Source organism: Lithobates pipiens, unplaced genomic scaffold, assembly GCF_037356315.1.
Source record: "Lithobates pipiens isolate NorthernLeopardFrog02 unplaced genomic scaffold, aLitPip1_a1.2 Scaffold_19, whole genome shotgun sequence".
NCBI classification, from domain to species: domain Eukaryota; kingdom Metazoa; phylum Chordata; class Amphibia; order Anura; family Ranidae; genus Lithobates; species Lithobates pipiens.
The window spans coordinates 419,121,913-419,138,435 of NW_027507764.1; the positions used below are offsets into that span (position 1 = coordinate 419,121,913).

General features: G+C 46.6%; 1 protein-coding gene across 1 annotated transcript in view; it reads left to right on the forward strand.

Moving 5' to 3' along the window:
• The window catches only part of COLEC12 (collectin subfamily member 12), a 220,956-nt gene that overhangs the window by 181,303 nt on the left and 23,130 nt on the right, over window positions 1–16,523 (forward strand). The gene's annotated exons all lie outside the window — the stretch shown is intronic.

Consider the following 16,523-nt stretch of genomic DNA (forward strand, 5'->3'; position numbering starts at 1 on the left):
ACCTTATGGGTGTGTGGGTCCACAGTTGAGGGTAAGGCCGCGTACACACGCGGGGACTGTTCGCTCTGTTCGACAGTTTCAGCGGACAGTCTGACGAACAAAGTTTTTCGGAAATTCCGAAAAACTGTCCGCTGAAACTTGGTTTGAGCGGACAGTCCGCCCGTGTGTAGGCTTGTTCGTCAAACTAAGTCTCGCGCATGCTCAGAAAGAATTTACACGCCGAAGGTTGCATTGCAGTGTATAGGACGTCGTTTTCTAGTCCCGTCGTACGTGCCGTTCACGTCATCGCGCACGGTTTCAGCGGACTGTTCGTTCGTCGTGTGTGGGCAAGTCCGTCCATGCTAATTTTGAGCGGACTGTCCGCTGAAACTGTTTGACGAACAAAGTTGAGCGAACAGTCCCCGCGTGTGTACGCGGCCTGAGAGTATTTAATACACATTGATATTGGAGTTCCATCACTTGAAATTGCATACCTTCTTCGAAGATGAACTGCACCTATTTATTGTTGCCTTATCACCAAGGATATGCATATTGAGCACGTTTAGAGAGACTGTGTGTTATTTTGAGCAGCCTTTCGTGCTGTTCACACAGAAACTATATATATTTATTCACTTTTTTGATGTTGCACAGTGCACATTATTGACATCAGAATTCTATTTATATTTGATTGAACCATTTTCCACTACAGTTACCAGGTAGAGGTTATGTTTCAGCAGCGATACTTTTTTTGTTTTTAATAATTTAAAACACCTGTAAAGGGTTCCTGAGCCTTTAAATTGTCTCAGTCTAGTTCAGTAGTTTGCACAATCATGAGGAAGACTTCTGACTTTACAGTCCAGAAGACAGTCATTGACACCCTCCACAAGGAGGGTAAGTCACAAAAGGTCATTGCTAAAGAAGCTGGCTGTTCACAGAGTGCTGCATCCAAGTATATTAATGGAAAGTTGAAGGAAAAAGTGTGGTAGAAAAAGTGCACACGCAACAAAAATAACTGCAGCCTTCAGAATATTTTGAAGCAAAGGCCATTCAAGAATAATGGGGGAGATTCACAAGGAGTAGACTACGGCTGGCTACACCTGTCGTATTCCTTGTGTCAAGCCATTCCTAAACCTGAGACAATGCCAGAAGCGTCTTACCAGAGGAGAAAAGGGACTGGACTGTTGCTCAGTGGTCCTCTTTTCGGATGAAAGTAAATTTTGCATTTTGTTTGGAAATCAAGGTCCTAGATTCTGGAGGAAGAGTGGAGAGGCACATAATTCAAATTGCATGAGGTCCAGTGTGAAGTTTCCACAGTCAGTGATGATTTGCCATCTGCTGGTGTTGGTCCACTGTGTTTAATCAAAGTCAGCGTTGCCCTCTACCAGGAAATTCTAGAGCACTTAATGCGTCCCTCTGCTGACCAGTTTTATGGAGATGCTGGTTTAATTTTTCAGCAGAACTTTCCACCTGCCCACACTGACAAAAGTATCAATACCTGATTAAGGCTCGATTCACATATATGCATGTTGCTTTTGTGCATTTTTGCCGTGCTTTTTGCGGTGCTTGCTGCGTTTTTGGACACGCGTTTTTACTGCGATTTTGCCGCGTTTTGCATTTTTTTTATTACACTGCGGTTGCTTAGCAACCAGATATATACAGTGAAAAAAATGCAAAAAAAAACCCCCGCAAATCGCTGCAAAATTGCTGCAAAAACGCGGGAAAAAACGCGGTAAAAAAACGGTACTTGCGTTTTTGATGCAGGTCCATTGACTTCTTTTACATGCAAAACGCTGCATTTTGCATGAAAAAAGTCCCCGACCCTTTCCAAAAACGCAGAGGCACAAAAATGCATTGATGTGAACATGTTCCATAGGAACCCATGTTAAAAAATTTCCTTGCATTTCTGCAAAATGCAAAATGCATCAAAAAACGCGCTAGTGTGAATCAAGCCTTAATGATCATAATATCCCTGTGCTTGATTGGCCAGCAAACTCGCCTGACCTAAACCCCAAGGAGAATCTATTGTCAGGAGGAAGATGAGAGACACCAGACCCAACAATGCAGCTAAAGGCCGCTATCAAAGCAACCTGGGCTACCATAGCACCTCAGCAGTGCCACAGGCTAATCGCCACTCTGCATTGATGCAGTATTTCATGAAAAAGGAGCTCTGACCAAGTATTGAGTGCATACTATACTGTACATATACATACTGAATTTCTTCATACAGCCATTTCTGTATTAAAAATCCTTTTTTTTTAATTGGTCTTATGTAATATTCACATTTTCTGAAATTCAGAATTTTGGGTTTTCACTAGATGTAAGCCATAATCATCAAAATTAAAAGAAAGAATGCTTGAAATATATCACTCTGTGTGTAATGAATCTATATAATATATGAGTTTCACTTTTTGAATTAAATTACTGAAATAAATTAACTTTTTAATGATATTCAAATTTTGTGAGATGCACCTGTATATTTTTTTTTCAGTATCTGTTTCTTGCTGATAAATGTATAGTGTTTTTTCAACAATGGTCATCTTTATGCCAGAGAATGTGATTTTTCAAAAAAAAACTGTAATGATTAAGGTATGAACACTATCAATGATGGCATCCACTTGAAAAATTGCTAGTTGTATGGCCTGAATACTCTATGAGTCAATCACCAACCACATGTATGTAGGTCAAGAGTTCTTTTTTAACTTGATGCATTTTTGTTCCAGGTCACCAGTGGCAACTCAAGCATTCCTCTCAGTAAAAGTTTCCTACGTATTTTCCCAAACATTTTTTTCTAGTTTTGGATAGTGTAGAGAACAATCAGAACCACTGACAGATTTCTATTGCTGTTTGTGTCCTCGCTAGGGAGATTTGTGCTATCATTCTGTAGTGACCATTACAGAAATGTATAGAAAAGCCAAAATGTTACTGTTTTACACCAGAACAAAAGCTAGGGGGAAATGTTCTAATAGAGGCCTATCTTCCTGTGACAACTGTCTTTGGAGAGAACTCCTTTCACTTCCTGTTGCATCTCCAGGACAAAAAGGAAATATTGCCAAAGGAACAGAAAGCCACCCAACAAGACACCACATCTGCATGTGTAGGGATGCTGTCTCCTATGGCACCAATCTTAGCCCCCGTACACACGGTCGGAGAATCCATTGGAATGTGTCCTATCGGACCGTGTTGTCGGATAATCCGACTGTGTGTGGTATGCATCGGACTGATTCCGTCTGAATATCCGTCGGACCAAGTTTTCCAACATGTTGGAAATATTTTCCAACCAACTGGTCCGATAGGACATACTCCGATCATGTGTAGAGAATTTTGATCGGACAAAGTGCCACGCATGCTCAGATCAAATTCCTACACCAAAGCTATTGGCTACTAGCCTGAACGTAGTCCCATCGTAACGAAATTACGTCATCACGTTCTGAAAGATCGGAATTTTCGACAACTTAGTCCGACCGTGTGTATGCAACCGTTTCGGACAAGATCCGACGGACAAAATTCGATGGATTTGGTTGTCGAAATGTCCGACCGTGTGTACAAGGGCTTAGAACAGTTCCAACAGAAGTTGTAACAAACTTCTTTACTTTCTCTACAGTCACTTCTTGTAGATACTCAACCCACTGAGCTCCCAGTCTCTCTCACTAGACTAGCCTGCTCGGTCCCTGGCTTGACACACAAGGTTGCTCTGCAAGCGTCGCCTCCACTGGCTGGGTTCCTGGCTTGACACCTGCTGAAGTTTCCCAATTTTTTACTGTCCCCAGTTGGTGAGAATACTGCTCCAGTACTTGCTTCAGCTACTCACTGTGGTCCCTGGTAATAAGGTGGTTGGTCCCTTAGTGGCGACAGCTTCCCCTCTACTACCGACCATGACAGGTTCTCTGGACGGCAGAACCATCAATTCTGGTTGGATTGCAAGCTGCAATCCCAACCCTGCGCTGCTCTCTTGCTTCTGGATAGGCCCTCAGACAGCCTAGCAGACAGATGTGCCTAGGATAGGCCCAAACTCTGGCCTAGCAGCCCGGGCAATATAACACACATCCACCTAGACAGCCATCCAAGTGGCACAGAAAACCGATCACTTGACACTTGACAATTGACACCCAAATATATAGGTTCTCCCAGCAGGCCAAGGGATTTAAGAAACCCCCTGCCCATTGGCTGAGATATCCCATATACTCCTAATCTGTCCTTGCTTTGCCCTTGTCTTATCTAATGCCACCAGGTATACGGCCACCTAGCAGCAAAAGAGAGAAGTGCAGCAATTCTAGACTTAGGGTGAAATCAATTGATCCCTAACAATGAGCCAAGGTAACTAAACCTGGCAGGGAATTTAGGAGGAACCCTGCCCAAACATCAGGGTGCTACACAGCCAAAGTGTAATGTTTGCCAGCACAACACGGATCTTCAGACTGAGTCCAAAACAATTTTTTATTGAAGTATGATCGCCTCATAAACAAGAGACAGGCAGTCACAGTGGTCAAGTGATCAGAAAGCTCATTTTCCCCCCACCTCAAGATCCAGTTGAAGGGCCTTGGTGGGCAGGTGGGAAGGTGTTAAACAGGTCAGATCTGACCCACAGACTTGCATAGAAAGAGAGAAGCAGTAAATCACAATCAGTGATTTATAAAAAGCAGAGCTTGCATATGTAATGACCAAATATGGCTACCCCCTTGTACATGTATATATACAAACTGTACACTGAAACAATTGTCTTAGACCATTAACACGTTGTTATTTGTATAAAACTGTTTATATGCATATATAGTGCTTTAAAAAAGTATCCATACCCCTTATAATTTTCCAAATTTTTTCATGTTACAACCAAAAATGTAAATGTGATTTATTGGGATTTTATGTGATAGACCAACACAAAGTGGCACATAATTGTGAAGTGTAAGGAAAATGATAAATGGTTTTTCAACATTTTTTACAAATAAAGATCAGAAAAGTGTAGCATGCATTTGTATTCATCCCCCTTTATTCTGATACCACTAACTAAAATCTAGTAGAACTAATTGCCTTTAGAAGTCACCTAATTAGTAAATATAGTCTACCTGTGCATAATTTAATCTCAGGATAAAAACAACTGTTCTGTGAAGCCCTCAGAGGTTTGTTAGAGAACCTTAGTAAACAAACCGAATCATGAAGGCCAAGGAACATCAGAAATAAAATTGTGGAGAATTTTAAAGCAGGGTTAGGTTATAAAAAGCTTTGAACATCTCATGGAGCACTGTTCAATCCATCATCTGAAAATGAAAAGAGTATGGGCCAACTGCAACCCTACCAAGACATGGCCATCCAACTAAATTGACAGGCCAGGCAAGGAGACTAGTGATGGCCGAACGGTTCGCCCGGCGGTCGTTTCGCGGCGAATTTCCGACTTTCGCCGTCCGCGGGTTCGAACGCCTTTTTCCGTCGTTCGCCCCGGCGGACTTACGTGTTTAATGTATACAAGAACTTTAACCTTTCGTGACACGTTTATCATGTGTTACAGGACAACCAATTGAGACATGACAGCTCATGGACACTTGGACATTCCCCCTAACCTATAAATACACCCGATCCGGTGGCCATTTTACATTCTTTCTTCTGTCACTGTAGGGAAAGGATCCTGTGTGGAGTAGGGACAGAGAAAACGCTAGCTATTTGGTACACAAAAGTTCTTTTCAGGACTGGTATAGGTGTTAGGTCAGCAGCCTGAGTTTCTTTTGTCAGTTTAGATAAAGGGACAGAGCGCTGTATGCTGCTATTTTAGGGACAGCTCAGCCAGATTAGTCTTTCTTCATCATCATCATCATCATCATCATTAGCTGTTACTATCAGGTCCACAAAAGAGCTGTTCCAGCTAATCGTTCCAGCCTACTCTTTTTTGCCAATTTGTATAGGGACAGGCAGGAAGCAGTGTGTCAGGCAGTGAGGATAATTTTAAAGACTTGCTGTTACTATTAGTTCCACAAAGGTTCTTTTCAGGACTGGTATCAGTGGTACGGTAATAGGCTTGTACACGTATAATATTCTTTCTTCCAAATATAGAAAGAATATTATACTTGACTGCTGCCCTTCTGCTGCAGTCTGCTAATCATTCACAACTCACTTGTTCCACAAAGCTCTTTATCAGGACTGGTAACTTGGTCTGTCTAGGGTGCTACGGTACATAGGCTTGGGTGCGGTACAGTCTGCTGTTCTGTAAGGACCGCTATCGGTCCACAATACATAGGGTTGCCGTGCACTACTGCTGACCGCTGCCCTATACTGCAGCAGTCCTTCAGCGGTATAGGGACTGACGCACAGTCTGCTAAACACTAATACACAACCTGCTTGGTCCACAAAAGTTCTTATAAGGACTGGTAACTTGGTATAGGGTGCTACGGTACATAGGCCTGAGTGCAGTACAGTCTGCTGTTCTGTAAGGACCGCTATCGGTCCACAATACATAGGGTTGCCGTGCACTACTGCTGACCGCTGCCCTATACTGCAGCAGTCCTTCATTGGTATAGGGACTGACGTACAGTCTGCTAATCACTAACACACAACCTGCTTGGTCCACAAAAGTTCTTATAAGGACTGGTAACTTGGTATAGGGTGCTACGGTACATAGGCCTGAGTGCGTTACAGTCTGCTGTTCTGTAAGGACCGCTATCGGTCCACAATACATAGGGTTGCCGTGCACTACTGCTGACCGCTGCCCTATACTGCAGCAGTCCTTCAGCGGTATAGGGACTGACGCACAGTCTGCTAAACACTAACACACAACCTGCTTGGTCCACAAAAGTTTTTATAAGGACTGGTAACTTGGTATAGGGTGCTACGGTACATAGGCCTGAGTGCAGTACAGTCTGCTGTTCTGTAAGGACCGCTATCGGTCCACAATACATAGGGTTGCCGTGCACTACTGCTGACCGCTGCCCTATACTGCAGCAGTCCTTCATTGGTATAGGGACTGACGTACAGTCTGCTAATCACTAACACACAACCTGCTTGGTCCACAAAAGTTCTTATAAGGACTGGTAACTTGGTATAGGGTGCTACGGTACATAGGCCTGAGTGCGTTACAGTCTGCTGTTCTGTAAGGACCGCTATCGGTCCACAATACATAGGGTTGCCGTGCACTACTGCTGACCGCTGCCCTATACTGCAGCAGTCCTTCATTGGTATAGGGACTGACGTACAGTCTGCTAATCACTAACACACAACCTGCTTGGTCCACAAAAGTTCTTATAAGGACTGGTAACTTGGTATAGGGTGCTACGGTACATAGGCCTGAGTGCGTTACAGTCTGCTGTTCTGTAAGGACCGCTATCGGTCCACAATACATAGGGTTGCCGTGCACTACTGCTGACCGCTGCCCTATACTGCAGCAGTCCTTCATTGGTATAGGGACTGACGTACAGTCTGCTAATCACTAACACACAACCTGCTTGGTCCACAAAAGTTCTTATAAGGACTGGTAACTTGGTATAGGGTGCTACGGTACATAGGCCTGAGTGCGTTACAGTCTGCTGTTCTGTAAGGACCGCTATCGGTCCACAATACATAGGGTTGCCGTGCACTACTGCTGACCGCTGCCCTATACTGCAGCAGTCCTTCAGCGGTATAGGGACTGACGCACAGTCTGCTAAACACTAACACACAACCTGCTTGGTCCACAAAAGTTTTTATAAGGACTGGTAACTTGGTATAGGGTGCTACGGTACATAGGCCTGAGTGCAGTACAGTCTGCTGTTCTGTAAGGACCGCTATCGGTCCACAATACATAGGGTTGCCGTGCACTACTGCTGACCGCTGCCCTATACTGCAGCAGTCCTTCATTGGTATAGGGACTGACGTACAGTCTGCTAATCACTAACACACAACCTGCTTGGTCCACAAAAGTTCTTATAAGGACTGGTAACTTGGTATAGGGTGCTACGGTACATAGGCCTGAGTGCGTTACAGTCTGCTGTTCTGTAAGGACCGCTATCGGTCCACAATACATAGGGTTGCCGTGCACTACTGCTGACCGCTGCCCTATACTGCAGCAGTCCTTCATTGGTATAGGGACTGACGTACAGTCTGCTAATCACTAACACACAACCTGCTTGGTCCACAAAAGTTCTTATAAGGACTGGTAACTTGGTATAGGGTGCTACGGTACATAGGCCTGAGTGCGTTACAGTCTGCTGTTCTGTAAGGACCGCTATCGGTCCACAATACATAGGGTTGCCGTGCACTACTGCTGACCGCTGCCCTATACTGCAGCAGTCCTTCAGCGGTATAGGGACTGACGCACAGTCTGCTAAACACTAACACACAACCTGCTTGGTCCACAAAAGTTTTTATAAGGACTGGTAACTTGGTATAGGGTGCTACGGTACATAGGCCTGAGTGCAGTACAGTCTGCTGTTCTGTAAGGACCGCTATCGGTCCACAATACATAGGGTTGCCGTGCACTACTGCTGACCGCTGCCCTATACTGCAGCAGTCCTTCATTGGTATAGGGACTGACGTACAGTCTGCTAATCACTAACACACAACCTGCTTGGTCCACAAAAGTTCTTATAAGGACTGGTAACTTGGTATAGGGTGCTACGGTACATAGGCCTGAGTGCGTTACAGTCTGCTGTTCTGTAAGGACCGCTATCGGTCCACAATACATAGGGTTGCCGTGCACTACTGCTGACCGCTGCCCTATACTGCAGCAGTCCTTCATTGGTATAGGGACTGACGTACAGTCTGCTAATCACTAACACACAACCTGCTTGGTCCACAAAAGTTCTTATAAGGACTGGTAACTTGGTATAGGGTGCTACGGTACATAGGCCTGAGTGCGTTACAGTCTGCTGTTCTGTAAGGACCGCTATCGGTCCACAATACATAGGGTTGCCGTGCACTACTGCTGACCGCTGCCCTATACTGCAGCAGTCCTTCATTGGTATAGGGACTGACGTACAGTCTGCTAATCACTAACACACAACCTGCTTGTTCCACAAAAGTTCTTATAAGGACTGGTAACTTGGTATAGGGTGCTACGGTACATAGGCTTGAGTGCGGTACAGTCTGCTGTTCTGTAAGGACCGCTATCGGTCCACAATAGATAGGGTTGACGTGCACCACTGCTGACCGCTGCCCTATACTGCAGCAGTCCTTCAGCGGTATAGGGACTGACGTACAGTCTGCTAAACACTAATACACAACCTGCTTGGTCCACAAAAGTTCTTATAAGGACTGGTAACTTGGTATAGGGTGCTACGGTACATAGGCTTGAGTGCGGTACAGTCTGCTGTTCTGTAAGGACCGCTATAGGTCCACAATAGATAGGGTTGACGTGCACCACTGCTGACCGCTGCCCTATACTGCAGCAGTCCTTCAGCGGTATAGGGACTGACGTACAGTCTGCTAAACACTAATACACAACCTGCTTGGTCCACAAAAGTTCTTATAAGGACTGGTAACTTGGTATAGGGTGCTACGGTACATAGGCTTGAGTGCGGTACAGTCTGCTGTTCTGTAAGGACCGCTATAGGTCCACAATAGATAGGGTTGACGTGCACCACTGCTGACCGCTCACCTATACTGCAGCAGTCCTTCAGCGGTATAGGGACTAAGAGTTTTGTCACAGGGTCATTTAAAAAATGACATGCAGAGGAAGAGGCAGGCCCTTCCGCAGGGGTGGTAGGGGTAGGGCAGGAGCAACAGGCTTGAGCCAAAGTGGGAAGTTGCAGAAGGTGCGTTCAATTACTTTAAAGGATGCACCAGACTTGGTTGAGTGGCTCGCTCAGCCTTACTCTTCTGCACCCTCCTCATCCTCTCGATCTGCACCCTCTTCTTCACTCTCTGCTATGTGCACCCCCAAAGACACTACCACCAACAACACGACCACCACCACCACCACCACATACCTTCCGCTTGAGTCACTGGAATTATTTTCCGATCCATATCAAGAGGACATTTCTGATGCGCAGCCACTCTTGGTATTGGATCAGGAAGAGGAGGTAGCAACAAGCGCTACTCAGCAGTCTGACGCCAGTACCCAGATCAGCCCAAGGAGGAGGTTGGTCCCCGGTGTTGCTGCCTACTCTACTTATAGCGGTGGGGAAGGTGACGTTGATGATGACGTGTCTAGTGATGTCACGTGGGTGCCCACAAGAGAGGAAGAGGAGGGGAGTTCAGAGGGAGATATGGACCAGCAGATAGGGAGGAGAAGCAGCAATGACTTACATTGCACAGCAGGGACAAAGCAGACTGCAAATGTATCAGGAGCGAGTCATCGACCATGTACGGTCACATCTGGCGCTCCCAGGACACCGGCACATGGCTCCGCAGTGTGGGCTTTTTTTAACGTGTCCGCTGCTGACAATAGCGTTGCCATCTGCAATCTTTGCAGTCAACGCGTTAGTCGCGGTAAGCCCAATACTCACCTAGGGACGACCGCCTTAAGAAGGCACATGAGCAGCCATCACCGAGCCCAGTGGGAGCAACGGAACACACAAAGCCACACTGCAGGCTCTCACCGTCCAGCCTCGTCTTCTACTTCTCCTTCTCCTCTCTCCTCACAATTGTCCTCCACTCCACCTTCCATCACGCCAAGCTCACATTTTTCTGCAAAAAGGCAGGCTTCCGTGGGCCTAATGTTTGAGCGTAAAAAAATGATGACGCCGGATAACCCTCTTGCCCAACGGTTGGCGGCTGGCTTGTCAGAACTCATAGCCCGCCAACTACTGCCATATAAACTGGTGGACTCGGAGGCCTTTCGCAAATTTGTGGCCATTGGAACACCACAATGGAAGGTCCCAGGAAGGAAGTATTTCTCAGAGAAGGGCATCCCAGAGCTATATGGCCATGTTCAGCGGCAAGTGAATGTATCTCTGGCACACAGTGTCGGTGCCAAGATACATCTGACCACAGACACGTGGTCTAGCAAACACGGGCAGGGAAGGTATATCAGTTTTACTGCCCACTGGGTGAACCTTCTGACGGCCGTCAAGCATGTAACCCGTGGCACCCGTGTAGATTTGGTTTTACCGCCACGGATTGCATGCAGGCCTGACTCTTCTTCTCCTCCTCCTACTCCATCCTCCTCCCTCTCCTCCTCAGCTGCCTCCTCCTTTTCCGCTGCTAGCGTCTCTTCCACTGCACCGCCCAAGCTCCCCAGAACCTATTCCACATGCCAGGTGAGACGTTGCCATGCCGTGCTGCGTCTGTTGTGCCTGGAAGCAAAGAGCCACACTGGCCCGGCACTCCTTTCAGCTTTGCGTTCACAGGCAGATGAGTGGCTAACACCGCTCAATTTGACAGTTGGTAAAGTGGTGTGTGACAACGGTGCCAATCTGCTTAGCGCATTGAAACAGGGCAAAATCACGCACGTGCCGTGCATGGCACACGTCTTAAACTTGGTCGTGCAGCGATTCCTTGTCAAATACCCTGGGGTCCAGGACATCTTGCGGCAGGCAAGGAAAATCTCGGCCCATTTCAGAAGATCTTACACGGCCATGGCTCGCCTTGCTGACATTCAGCGGCGACACCATCTGCCGGTCAGACGTCTTATTTGCGATTGCCCGACGCGATGGAACTCAACCTTCTATATGCTTGATAGGCTGCTCCAGCAGAAACGTGCAGTTAACGTCTACCTGTATGAACTCTGCGAAAGAAACGGTTCTGGGGAGCTGGGTTTTTTTTCACCGCGCCAGTGGCTGCTCATGCGCGACACATGCAGACTTCTGCGGCCATTTGAGGAGATCACCAAACTGGTCAGTCGCAGCCATGGCGCCATCAGTGACATGGTACCTTATGCCTTCTTTCTGGAGCGTGCATTGCGTCGTGTCATTGATCAGGCTGTGGAGGAGCAGGAGCGGGAAGATGAGGAAGTCGCAATGCTGGATGAATTCCCAGGGGGGGCTACTCTATCTGAGACAAGTCAACAACAGGAGTCTGATGAGGAGTCAGAGGAGGATGGTGCCGGGGCGGATGAGCAGGAGCAAGAAGAGCATGCTTTAAACCTTTCTGGGATCCCTGTTGTGCGAGGATGGGGAGAGGAGAATGAAGAGGACGACATTATCCTGGATGATGAGCAGGAGCCAGGCCACCACACCGCTTCCACTTTAGTGCAAATGGGGGCCTTCATGCTCCAGTGTTTTAATAGGGACCCCCGTATAAAAAGCATGAGGGTCAAGGACCAGTACTGGGTGGCAACGTACTTAGACCCCCGGTACAAACACAAAATGGCGGAAATGTTACCGCCGTCGCAGAGGGCTGTCAGAATGCAGCACTTCCAGGCCTTGCTTCGAGAAATGCTGCATTCTGCTTTTGCGTGCGCTGGCAGAGGAGCAATTCCCACTCCCAGAGAAGGATTTGCGGGTACCAATCCAACAGCGCCTGCAAGAAGAGGCCGGTTTGAAGATGTGTTGGTGACTTCGGATATGAGGTCATTCTTTCAGCCGACCCATCGACAGGTGTCATCCGGATCCAGCATCAGGGAACGCCTAGACCGTCAGGTGTCCGACTACATTGGGTTAACGGCCGATGTGGACGCTCTGAGGAGTGATGAACCCCTAGACTACTGGGTGGGCAGGCTTGACCTCTGGCCAGAGCTTGCCCAATTTGCAATCGAACTGTTGGCTTGCCCCTCATCCAGTGTCCTGTCCGAAAGGACGTTCAGCGCAGCAGGGGGGATTGTGACCGATAAGCGTACTCGCCTAGCTCACCACAGTGTTAACTACCTCACATTTCTAAAAATGAATGAGGCATGGATCTCGGAGGAATTCAACACATGTGATCAGTAGACCATGTATATGTCTATAAACAATTTTTGGAATCAAGCACACAGACCTTCTTAATTCATTTGGCTCACTTCCCTGACCCAAAAAAGCACACCGTACTATATGCCCCTACCCTCCTCTTTGAAGAGGTTGAGCGGTGTCATATTTCTACTGGGGCTGCTTATTATGAGGGGTTCCCACCATCCCTGTGCTGTGCTGACTTCCTCCTGGGTGTTCTTATTATGAGGGGCTCCCACCATCCCTGTGCTGTGCTGACTTCCTCCTGGGGGTTCTTATTATGAGGGGATCACACCATCCCTGTGCTGTGCTGACTTCCTCCTGGGGCTGCTTACGGTGCTGCTGTCAGCGCTGTATGTCACGGAGCTGCTGTCAGCGCTGTATGTCACGGAGCTGCTGTCAGCGCTGTATGTCACGGAGCTGCTGTCAGCGCTGTATGTCACGGAGCTGCTGTCAGCGCTGTATGTCACGGAGCTGCTGTCAGCGCTGTATGTCACGGAGCTGCTGTCAGCGCTGTATGTCACGGAGCTGCTGTCAGCGCTGTATGTCACGGAGCTGCTGTCAGCGCTGTATGTCACGGAGCTGCTGTCAGCGCTGTATGTCACGGAGCTGCTGTCAGCGCTGTATGTCACGGAGCTGCTGTCAGCGCTGTATGTCACGGTGCTGCTGTCAGCGCTGTATGTCACGGAGCTGCTGTCAGCGCTGTATGTCACGGAGCTGCTGTCAGCGCTGTATGTCACGGAGCTGCTGTCAGCGCTGTATGTCACGGAGCTGCTGTCAGCGCTGTATGTCACGGAGCTGCTGTCAGCGCTGTATGTCACGGTGCTGCTGTCAGCGCTGTATGTCACGGAGCTGCTGTCAGCGCTGTATGTCACGGAGCTGCTGTCAGCGCTGTATGTCACGGAGCTGCTGTCAGCGCTGTATGTCACGGAGCTGCTGTCAGCGCTGTATGTCACGGAGCTGCTGTCAGCGCTGTATGTCACGGTGCTGATGTCAGTGCTCTGTATTACGGTGCTGCTGTCAGTGCTCTGTATCTCCTGCACCCTCTTGTTTGCCTACCCTGGTCCCTGACCTTCCCTCTCCTCCATTGCCTTCATTAGCTCCATAGTCCTGAATTGTCAGAACAATTTCCCAAATAAAAAAAAAATGCTTGTAGTTATCGATCCCAAATTCACCTCATACATGTATTATGCTATTGTCCAGGTGGTGGGACTACGTGCTACCCCCTAATAATTACCCCGTGGCCGCAAATTCGACCTAAAGGTTTGCGAAATTCGCCTCCCATTGAAGTCAATGGAGCCCGCGGCGAACGGTCGTTTTCGCGAACGTTTGTGCCCGTTCGCGTTTCGCGTTCGCGAAACGTCCCGTCGGAAGTTCGTCCATCACTAAAGGAGACCATTAATCAGAGAAGCAGCCAAGAGGCCCATGGTAACTCCGTAGGAGCTGCAGAGATCCACAGCTCAGGTGGGAGAATCTGTCTACAGGATAACTATTAATCATATACTCCACAAATCTGGCCTTCATGGAAGAGTGGCAAGAAGAAAGCTATTGTTGAAAGAAAGCCATAAGAAGTCCCGTTTGCAGTTTGCGAGAAGCCATGTGGGGGATACAGCAAATGTGGAATAAGGTGCTGTGGTGATGAGACCAAAATGTTTTTTGGCCTAAAAGCGAAACGCTAAGTGTGGCAGAAAACGAACACTGCACATCACCCTGAACACACCATCCCCACTGTGAAACATGGTGGTGGCAGTATCTTGTTGTGAGGATGGTTTTCTTCAGCAGGGACAGGGAAGCTGGTTAGAGTTGATGGGAAGATGGATAGAGCCAAATACAGGGCACTCTCAGAAGAAAACCTGTTATTGTCTGCAAAAGACTTGAGACTGGGGCAGAGGTTCACAGTACATAGTACAACAGTACAACAACCCTAAACATACAGCTATAGCTACAATGGATTGGTTTAAATCAAATGTTTTTGAATGGCCGAGTCAAAGTCCAGACCTCAATCCAATTGAGAATCTGTGGCAAGACTTGAAAATTGCTGGTCACAGACGCTGTCCAGCCAACCTAACAGAGCTTGAGCTATTTTAGAAAGCAGAATGGGCAAAAAAAAACCACTCTAGATGTGCAAAGCTGGTAGAGACATCCCGCAGAAGACTTGCAGCTGTAATGGCAGCAAAAGGTTGTTCTACAAAGTATTGACCAGGGGGGCTAAAGATAAATGCATGTCACGCTTTTCATATATTTATTTGTAAAAAAAAGTTTGAAAACCATTTATCATTTTCCTTTCATTTAACAATTATGTGCCACTTTGTGTTGGTCAATCACATAAAATCCCAATAAAATATATTTACATTTTTGGTTGTAACATGACAAAATGTGGAAAATTTTAAGGGGTATGAATACTTTTTCAAGGCACTATACAGGCATACCCCACTTAAGTACACAATGGGGTTTATTTACCAAAGCTGGAAAGTGCAAAATCAGGTTCACTTCTGCATGGAAACCAATGAGCTTCTAACCCCAGCTTGTTTAATTAAGCTTTGATAATAAAACCTGGAAGCTCATTGGTTTCTATGCAGTAGTGAGCCTCATTTTGCACTTTCCAGCTTTAGTAAATAAACCCCGTTGTGTACTTAAAGCTAGATATACAGGGTATGCCTGTATATCTAAAACAGTCCAAAAAAGTGGCAGCCTGACCCCAAGGTATACATAGGAAAAAAAAAAGTAACACTCAATACTTAATGCTTATCAGATTATCTACAGCGCTACATAGCAGGAAATAAACTTGGTACTTTGTAACACAGCCAACGCACAACTAGTGTAATAGACTAAATAATGCAACTATAATATAAAAAAAACTTCCTGTAGTATATTTAGTTGTTTTGTACCTGGGTAGATATGTAGTGTATATTTATTTTAAATAGATGATTGCCTACTTCCTGGGTATATAAAGTGATCTTAATGATTGAAAGCTAATGTAAAGTCGTGAAAACATTTCCCAACAAATGTTCTCTAATATCTCCAAGTTGTGTCATGAGTTTTATTTTATATTACATTATTTAGTGAATTACATAGTTAAAGTGGAGTTCCACACAAAAATGGAACTTCCGGTTTAAGTTATGGTCACCCCCTGACTTGCTACGTGTGGCATGTAATTTTTTGGGGGGGAGGGTGGATACCCTCTTTTTAGAGGCATCCAGCTCCCACTTCCTTCTGTGGCACCGGAAGGAAATTCACTTCTCCCCCCTCCCTCTCTGCAATCTTCTGGGTCACAGGTCCCAGAAGATTGCCTGGTCATTCACGGCACAAAGCGCAGCTTGCACATGCACAGGCACTCACAGTTAGAATGCCGGGGCCAGGGAGAAGAGTGGGGCTTCGTACGCCTGCATCGCTGGACCGTGGGACAGGTGAGTGTCCGATTATTAAAAGGCAGCAGCTACACTTTTTGTAGCTGCTGACTTTTATTTTTATTTTTTTCGGCGAATCTTCGCTTTAAATAGTTAGTCAGGTTGAAAAAAGACACAAGTCCATCTAGTTCAACCAAAGCTGAATGCTTTTATGTAATGGGACATATTATGTGGGTTTTGCAAGTGGTCTAAGAGCTAAGTTTTTCTTTAAAGAACGGGTGTTATCTGACCATGCTCAGCTTAGGTAACCCATAAAAGGTTTTTTTTTGTGCTTTCATACTAAGAACCCCATAAAGGTGGCCCTGCCTCATCATACAGTTGTGCTCATAAGTTTATATACCCAGGCAGAATTTATGATTTCTTGGCCATTTTCCAGAGA